Source organism: Triticum aestivum, chromosome 3A, assembly GCF_018294505.1.
Source record: "Triticum aestivum cultivar Chinese Spring chromosome 3A, IWGSC CS RefSeq v2.1, whole genome shotgun sequence".
Taxonomy (NCBI): domain Eukaryota; kingdom Viridiplantae; phylum Streptophyta; class Magnoliopsida; order Poales; family Poaceae; genus Triticum; species Triticum aestivum.
In genome coordinates this window covers 29,972,280-29,982,327 of record NC_057800.1, presented here as the reverse complement: position 1 = coordinate 29,982,327, position 10,048 = coordinate 29,972,280, and positions in this window count along the sequence as shown.

The window sequence follows — 10,048 nt, the reverse complement described above, 5'->3', positions numbered from 1 at the left end:
AACTGGCCGGTGTGGAGGCATTCCTGGGAGCTCTTCTGGAAAGACGTCTTGGTATTCGCAAACGACTGGAATTTGAGAGATGGCATCCAATTCACCCTTCTCATTGAGAGAAAACAGACGGATAGTATCATCAAGAGCGGCAAAGACAATTACATCCTCAGACGAATGAGTCAATTGAATCTTCCTGGCTGCACAATCAAGCTGAGCCTTGTGCTTAGAAAGCCAATCCATTCCGAGAATAAGATCAATATCCGAGTCACCAAGAACATTTGGAGAGGAAAAGAACTTATAGTCACCCAAAGTGATAGTAACATCCGGAACGCATACTCGAGATGTCATTTGATGGGCCGGAGAGACGATAGCCAACGGCTTCGGCAACACTTGAGTAACAAAATCATGCTTAGATGCAAAAGGTCTCGAGATGAAACAATGCGATGCACCAGTGTCAAAAAGAACTTTTGCGGGAATATCATTAACAGGAAGGTTACCCATGATCACATCTGACGAGTCCTCTGCCTGAGCTGCATTCATCAAATTGACCTTGGCATGCTTGGGGTTATGCTTTACCACAGCTGTACTTGCCGATCTGACAGGAGGAGAAGGAGGAAGACGCCTCTGGTTGAGACACTTGTTGGCATAGTGACCCTTCTGTTGGCACTTGTTGCACGTGACCTCTGAAAGCGGACGGTGATACAGAGAACTCGATCTTGGAGCTTGAGACGAAGTCTTGTTCTGAAAGCCAGGGTTGGGTGGGTGGGAAGAACCACTGCCACCTTTGCTCTTCTGCTGAAATGGCTGACGGAACGGAGGAGGAGGAAGCCAAAACTTCTGCTGCTTGGCCACTTGAGTAGAGGAAGAAGGAGTAACATCTCTGACTCGCTTCTTGGAAGCATCACACCTCAACTGAGCAGCCTCTTGCTTCAGTGCCATGTTGTAGAACTCATCGTATCTCAAGGGCTCGAAGAGAACAAGAGCGAGCTGAATTTCTTCTCTGAGACCACCCCTGAACTGGTATATCATGCTCTTCTCATCAGGGACGTCCTGCTTGGCAAAGCGGGTGAGCTTCTGAAACAACTTGTTGTAGTCATAGACAGACAAAGAGCCTTGCTTCAGATTGTGGAATTCCTCACGCTTGCTTTCAACCACGCTCTGAGGAATATGATGAGCTCGGAAATCTCAACGGAAATCATCCCAAGTGATAACACGTCCACCTCTCGAGTCCTTGTACTACTGGAACCATTCTGCAGCTTGATCTTTAAGTTGGAAGGAAGCGAACTTGACAAAGTCCTCAGGCCTGACGTTACTGCACTCGAAATGCTTACACAGATCCACAAGCCAATCGTCAGCATCGGTTGCCTCAACACAATTGCTGAAAGTCTTTGGCCCGTTAGCAAGGAACTGGTTGAGTGTAGCAAAGTGACTCTGATTGCTGCCTTGATTCCCTTGACTGCCTTGATTGCGCTCTTGAAGAATTTGCATGATCAGCTGTGTGTTTGCATTGGTTGCGGCCATCACAGCTTGCCATGCCTCTGGGGGAGGTGGTGGTGGTGGCGGATCAGGATTGGGAGTCATGCGCGTTGGAGGAGCCATCCTGAAGAGGTTGACCACCATTAGCACATTGACAGATAAATATTGAAGCTGAATCCAACAGAATGAAAATTGCAACATATAGTCTTCACATCCGAACAAAATAAACGAATGCATTCCTCTTGAAATTGTCACATATCCATAAATTGAGAAGCCACGTAGAATTAAGGTAGAGAAATAAATCAACAAGGTATGGATCAAGAACGAATAATAGGTAAGAAATCCCAATATCAAACCAATATCCATGGAAGAAGAACTAGAGCTACTAGAATTCCCACCTATGAAACTTCCGAACCTTTCCGGTTATGCAATCAGGTGTTCGGGATACAGGGGAAGCATAATATCTCACCCAAACTAGCAAATCCTACATCCAGCTGTATCCATCCTTCAACACATAACCAAGAAACCTTCGGAATCCATCTACCTCAACCTTCGAAAAGCATCCATTATACAAGTTATGGCGATACTCCCGAACTCCCGCCCCAGTACTGGGTGGCGTCAAGGTTATCTCACCAACGAACTGCATAAAAGAGATTTTCGATGTCGGCGTACTAAACTCAGGTATTCCAGAATTGCAACGATAAAATTATGATGACAACACCTCAGAGCTCAACTCCCCGGGACACTTCCACTAAACCCCTGACAGGAGACACCAAGTCAATGTTCTCATCATAAAACCATCGAAACGATTCCAAGATACCCGCGTGATCCTAAATTTTTTTTAGTGAAATTTGAGAAGAGAAGAGTCAAAACTCTACATCAGGATGCCTTACCAGAGCGATGAGGAGACTGGGAAGTAAAAAGAATTCCTAAACTCTCCGATATATAATTCCTAAAAGACTCAAAACATTTTTTCTAGACACAACTCGTCCGCTAATAACGATCAAGCAATGGGGCTCCTAAGGTCGGGGAAGGCTCTGATTACCAACTTGTAACACCCTCGATGCGACTATAGCTCCCACGTGTCGAGGCACGACTTAGACACATAATCGCATTGAAGGCATATGTCGCAAGTTAGGCAATCTTCACAACATCCACTACTGGAATCAGCTACTTTGCCATCTGCCAGCTCTTTGCCGTCTGCTAGCAGACGGCAAAGAAGCTCTTTGCTATCAGCTACCCGAAAGCAGACGACAAAGGACTGGCTGATGGCAAAGAAAGCCTTTGCCATCAGCCAGTTCTTTGCCGTCCGCTAGCTGACGGCAAAGATTCTTTGCCGTCTGCTAGCAGACGGCAAAGAGGGAGGGGCCCCACTGACGAGCTGCTTAAAAAAACTTAACGGGACCCCCTCTTTGCCGTCTGCTAGCAGACGGCAAAGAGCAAATAAGCGGACGGCAAAGGGGGGCGGACGGCAAAGATTTAACATATCTAACGGCGCGCCCCCCACCCCGCGCCCTCTCTCTCTGTTTCTCTCCCCTGCTCCCATACGCGCGCCGCCGCCACCACCACTCGCCGCCGCCGCGCCCCGGCCCCCCCGCGCCCCACCGCCCCGGGCCCGGCGCCGCCGCCCCGCCCCCCCTCCTCCACCGGCCCCCTGTCTCAGCGCCGCCGCGCCCCGGCCCCCCGCCCCCCCCCCCCCCCGCCCGCCCCACCGCCCTGGGCCCGGTGCCGCCGCCCTAGGCCGCCCCGCCCCCCTCCTCCACCGGCCACCTCCTCCACCGGCCCAGGTGAGCTCTACCTCTCCTCTGTTTTTCCTTTTTTCTGTTTTTTTAGTTTTAGGTTTATGTTTAGTTTGGATTTAGTTTCAGTTTTAGTTTTAGGTTTAGTTTTAGGTTTAGGTTTAGTCTTAGTTTAGTTTTAGGTTTAGATTTAGTTTTTTCCTTTTTTCTGTTTTTTTAGTTTTAGGTTTATGTTTAGATTAGATTTAGGTTTAGGTTTAGGTTTAGTTCAGTTTTAGGAAAGAAAAAGAAGAAGAAAAAAAAACAGGAGAGGAGGAGAAGAAGAAGAGGAAAAAGGAAAGGAGGAAGAAGAAGAGGAGGAGGAGAAGAAAAAAGAAGAAGAGGAAGAAGAAGAAGAAAAAACAGGAGAGGAGGAGAAGAAGAAGAGGAGGAGGAGAAGAAAAAAGAAGAAGAGGAAGAAGAAGAAGAAAAAAACAGGAGAGGAGGAGAAGAAGAAGAGGAAAAAGGAAAGGAGGAAGAAGAAGAAGAAGAAGAAGAAGAAGAAGAAGAAGAAGAAGAAGAAGAAGAAGAAGAAGAAGAAGAAGAAGAAGAAGAAGAAGAAGAAGAAGAAGAAGAAGAAGAAGAAGAAGAAGGAGGAGGAGGAGGAGGAAAAAAGGAAGAAAAGGAAGAAAAGGAAGAAGAGGAAGAAGAAGAAAAGGAAAAAAGACCCCGACCCGGCACCCCGACATGACACCCCGACCCCGAGACCCCGACCCCGACACCCCGAGCCCGACCCCGACCCCGACACCCCGACCCCAACCCCCCGAGCCTGACCCAACACCCCGACCCCGAGCCTGACCCGACACCCTGACCCCGACACCACACCCCGACCCCGAAACAACACCCCAACACCGACACGGGACTACCCTGACATCGACACGACACCCCGACCCCCCGACCCCGAAACAGCACCGCGACCCCGACACGGCACCCCGACACCGACAGGACACCCCGACCACCGACACCTCCCGAAAAGGTGTTCTTTGTCCTTCCAGAGGCCGACGGGGTCATATATTTGTGAATTATTAGTTAGGTCATATATTTTTCGATTTTGTTATGAAAAACATCATATATAATTGTGTTGATCGTGTAGTTTTAAATGTGCAGTTGTTTCATCGCTGCGAGGTTTGGTGTTCGACGACCTCGCCGTGCGTTTGACGAGCTATGCCCCTTCGTTCGTGGGTGAGCACAAATGACAAGTACTCCTCCCCCATTAATAATTTGATATATTCCGATGAAACTTGATAGCTAGCTATATATGTGTCTTGATCATCAGTATGCGTAACCAATATGTGTCTCCCGTTCGAAAGCGTCATAGTTATAAATATGCATGCATTTGCATATTTATAACCTTGGTTCTTTCGAATTGTCCAACGCTATCCATGGATAGCCCGAGTATGTGTAGATTGGGTTCATTTTCCCATATGCTTTGCTCCGGATCCGACGCATATATTTCGTCAGTGCCTCCCCTGTTGTTCTCCGGGTACACATCCTCTCTTTTTATTGCAGAGACGTGTATCAGGAGAACAGCGGGGAGGTGCTGCCGAAATTTTGCGTCGGATCCGGAGCATAGCATGGGAAAATGAACCCAATCTACACATACACGGGTGGGATTAGGACCTATCATTACCTATTAGAGTGTAGGTTGCATGGACGTAATAAAATTGACAAAGTTGATCAACTAATGAATATATACATGGTGAATTACATATATAATTGTTGTGTGTCCAGTAGCTCTGAAAGTCAAGATGAGTGACCGTGCTTGGATGTATACCGGTCACACTTGTCAGAACAAATGGAGCGCTGAATGGTTCACAAAAACCAAGGGGTTTGTGCAAGCCGCATTTGCAAATGGCCAAAAGAAAACCTGGTGCCCCTGTTTCCGGTGCGGCAATTGGGAAAAGAAGACAGAGGCTGAAATGGGCAAACACCTGTAGAAGAGTGGTTTTACGCCCGATTATACGGTGTGGACATTTCATGGTGAGTCTGCCCAACGTGACCGAGCTGAGGTGGATCGTCGTCGCACCGACGAGCATGGTACCGGGATGGAAAACATGGTGCAAGGCTATGATGATGCTCGGGATTTGGACGAGGAGATGGAGGAATCTACAAAGGCCTTCAATGAAATGTTGGAGTCTTCAAAACGTCCGCTCCACAAGCACACTGAGCTTTGTCAGTTGGATGCCATCTCACAAGTAATGGCTCTGAAGGCTCAGTTCAACTTGGGCAGGGAATGCTATGACGCAATTATGACAGTATTTGGACGCTTTCTACCCAAAGGCCATGTAATGCCTGCAAACCTGTACCAGTCGGACAAAATCCTCCGTGCACTGAAGATGCCCTATGAGAAGATACATGCCTGTGAGAAAGGATGTGCCTTATTTAGGCTTGACTATGCATACTTGAACTATTGTCCCATTTGCAAGTCTTCCAGGTATATTGTGGTAGACAACGGTATGGGTGAGAAGACACAGACCAAAATCCCTGTTAGTGTTCTTCGGTATATGCCAATCGTACCAAGACTTCAACGTCTTTTCATGGTCAAAGAGACGGCCAGACAGATGACATGGCACAAAACAGGCAAAAGAACCGAACTAGATGCAGATGGGAATCTGATGATGGTACACACATCGGATGGTGTTGCGTGGAAAAAGTTTGATGAATTACATGCTGACAAAGCGGCAGATCCGAGGCATCCTCGAGTCGGCATCAACACGGATGGGTTCAGTGTGTTTGGTATGACGGCAGCCCAATACAGTTGTTGGCCCGTATTTGTCTTTCCACTCAATCTCCCCCCCCCCGGACAGATTATGCAAAGAAAGAACATTTTCCTGACGTTGATAATTCCAGGACCCAACTATCCGGGCAAAAATATGAATGTGTACATGCAGCCGCTTAAGGACGAATTGCAAGAAGCCTGGGATAATGGGTTCAAGACATACGACGCCTTTAGCAAACGGAACTTCATAATGCGTGTCTGGTACATGTACTCGACACATGACTTGCCGGCGTATGCGCTATTCGTTGGCTGGTGTGTGCATGGAAGGTTCCTGTGCCCCACATGCAAGGGAGCTCTTGAGTTTCATTGGCTTCAGGCTGGTCGCAAGTTTTCTTGCTTCGACATGCATAGAAAGTTCCTGGATCCTCGCCATAAGTTCAGGAAAGACAAGAAGACTTCATCAGGGGTAGAGTTGTCAAAAACTCTGCACCACCTGCATTGACAGGCCAACAGACCCTGGATCAGTTAAATGCTCTCGAGCCAGATCCACAACATCTAGGGTACTTCAAGGGGTATAATACTAAGCACGCGTGGACTCACAAAACATGCTTATGGGATCTGCCTTACTTCAAAGACCTCCTTTGCCCACACAACATCGACGTGATGCACACTGAGAAGAATCTCGCCGAGGCACTTTTTGGTACATTGTTCGGCATAGATGGGAAGTCAAAGGATAATACTAAGGCTAGAGTCGATCTGGAGGCGCTATGTGATAGGCCGTTACAAAACATGAAAGAACCGAAAGGAAAGCAGAACTGGACGAAGCCAAAGGCATGGTTCAATCTTGGAAGGCCAGCTATGAGGGAAATTCTCTTGTGGGTGCAACAGCAGTTGATGTTCCCCGATGGGTATGCAGCGAATCTAAAGAGGGAGCGAATCTTGATAAACTGAAGATATTTGGTCTCAAGAGTCATGATTGGCACATATGGATTGAGCGGGTAATGCCGGTGATGTTGCGTGGCTTCATCCCTGAGGATGAATGGCTAGTACTGGCAGAACTCAGCTATTTCTTCCGTGTTCTTTGTGCGAAAGAACTATCGCCTGGCGTGCTAGAAGAAATGGAAGAGTTGGCGCCGGAGTTGATCTACAAGTTAGAGAAGATCTTTCCACCGGGCTTCTTTAATCCAATGCAGCATTTGATTTTGCATCTCCCAACCAAGGCAAGATTGGGGGGGCCGTGCAAAATCGTTGGTGCTACCCAACTGAGAGGATGCAGAAGACGCTTCTAGAAAAATGTAAAAATAAACGTAGAATTGAAGCATCGATGGCTGAGGCATTCATCACAGAGGAGGCGGCAAACTTCGTAACAGCGCACTACGAAGCCAAAAATAGTCATTTGCATAATCCGAAGCCTCGGTACAATGCTGATGAGCCTAAAAAGGGTGGACCCAACCTCAGCCTATTCAAAGGGAATCTCGCACCAGCTAGTGTTTCACATCCAGTATCTTTGGATAACGAAGAATGCGGACCATTTCGTTGTATATCTTCAACAACCTGATAGAAGTGCGGCCATACATCGAGTAAGTTCTCGGTACATTGTTTCGCAACTTCTATTTCCTTTGAACTACTCTTATTCCTGGATATGTCATACAGTCGATACGTCGCCATATTCTCGTATGGAGCGGAGATCCAAAAGGATTCCGTCGAAGAGTATGAGCTTCTCGCAAAGCAAGGAGGTGGCTATCCCGGTTTCATCTCTTGGTTCAAACAAACGGTAATTTCTATTAGACAATTTCATTTCATTCACTAATTTGTGCATAATGCAACAATCCTTTCATATTAAACTTGTAGGCTGATTCAGAGTCTATGGACGCCGAATTGAGACAAGTCGCTAATGGTTTTGACTATAAGGTCCGTTCATTTGACAAGTACGACATCAACGGGTATCGCTTTCGTACCTATGGCAAAGAGCTATCTATGGCCGACCGAAAGTCTACAAATTGTTGTGTATCTGCTATCGGCGAAGGAGGTACCGAGTATTATGGGAGAGTTGAAGCAATTTATGAACTTCTGTTCTATGGTGAAAACCCACCGAATGTCGTAGTCTTCAAATGTTATGGTTTCTGCCGAAGGAGACTAGAAGGACTCATGAACATATAGGGCTAGTTGAAATCAACCAAAGCACTCATTTAGATGTTCCTGATGTCTATATTATGGCTCAACTGGCGACCCAAGTATTCTATCTATCGTGGGCCTGCCAAACTAATCCAAATCTGAAAGGTTGCGATGTCGTTTATGATGTGCCGCCACGTGCTAGACTTTCTCCCCCAAAGGAAGCGGATTATGAACCTCACATTAACCCAGACACATATGAAGGAGAATTCTTCCAAGAGACGCGTCTTTCCAAAAAGCGTTTCAAGAACCATTATACTTCACCCCAAAACATTGAAGTAGACAGCGACAATGAATCCGACATCACCCCAGAGGAGGAACAAGAAGAGCCGGAACAAGAAGAGGTTACTGCTGCGGATGACCTGTCATTGCTTGACCGATTATGTCAAGGTGGCCTTGCACATGTTGATGCCAATGAACCCTATGAGCCCATCATTGATTATAGTGATGATGATGATTATGCATTTATTGATGATACTGATCAAGATTATTAGTAGTGTCAGGTATTCAATTTTTTTATGTTGTACTTGATGATGATACACTTAAGTGATATACATATTATTATTCATGTCGGTACTTTTTTGTGTTGTACTAATTTCGTTTATTCTTTGTCATGGCAGGTGTTGAAAGATGGTGGGCGCTGGTCGGGAGCGTGCCGAGGCCCCTTCTTCGTCGGCGCGTGGTGCGAGGTCTTCCATTCCACACGCACCTCTCTGCCGAGCGTTGCTGGACAGTATGGCGACACCGCCGGGCCCTTCTTCGTCGACCGCGGTGCCCAGCAGGGGACGAGGTAAGAAAAAGAGAGGAGCTGGAGCACGTGGTCGCGGGAGAGGACGTACGGCGACTGCTAGGGCGCCTTCCTCGCCGCCACCCCCAGCTGTTTCACCCGAGCACGTGACTGCTAGGGTGGACTCGTCTGAGGAGGAGGCTGCATGGACTCCGGTCCACGAGCCTCCGGTCCATGAGTCTTCGGCCCACGAGCCTCGGGGCGACGGGCCTTCGGCCCACGAGACTTGGGCCCACGAGACCCCGGAGGAGCACACGTCTGGATGGGGTACCTGGCCGGGTCAGCCTGAGTATGGCGGGGAGCCGAGTGGCCATGCTGATGATGGCGGGGAGCCGACTGATGAGGAGGGGGAGGAGGGGGGCAACGTCTACCAGCGTGGTGCTACACGGCTCCCGTCCGTGCCGGTGACCCGCGAGCAGAGGTGGTTGATTTTCCATGATGGGGAGAGGTACGTAAGTGCATTTAATATTTTTGTACCTTCTGCATTCACGTTTCTTCAAATAACTAATGCGTTGGCCTTGTCATGCTGCAGGGGTTGGGACCACCATCATAGTGTCTGCCGGCCCAACTCCGTCCTTGGAGTTCTTTGCTGGCAAAACTTCCCGGGGTTTGTCACGTTGCCTGGTGAGGGTCGGCTTCCAGAGCTTGGATTGAGCTGGGAGCACTACGTGGCTGCCCCGGCCCCGCCGGATGAGATTATCGACGGTGTCGTGTGCAACACGAGGGCAGACATGGTGATCAGAAAGTTCTGGGTAATTTCTCCTTTACACATTTAAAAATCTTCAACTAGCTAGTTATTAATTATACTAATCAATATTGTCTCATTTGATTGCAGACATTCTACAGGTGTGAGGAGGGATACGAGGAGGACGCGGCACATGTTATCGAGAACGTCTGCAAGCCCCTACTCCAGAACTTACGACACGAGGCTCGGGTGCAGGCTGTTCGAGACTACTACGCCTTGCGTGGTATCAAGAAGACCAAGTCGGCGTGCCGCGATAAGTTCCTAAGTAAGGAGCAGTACATGAAGGTAATTCTTAAGGCCTTCTCTACTTAAGTTCCTTCATTTAGTAATTCTTAGCCGTAGCGCTCAAGTTTCTATTTGCTACCTTAGGCGCCTCCGAG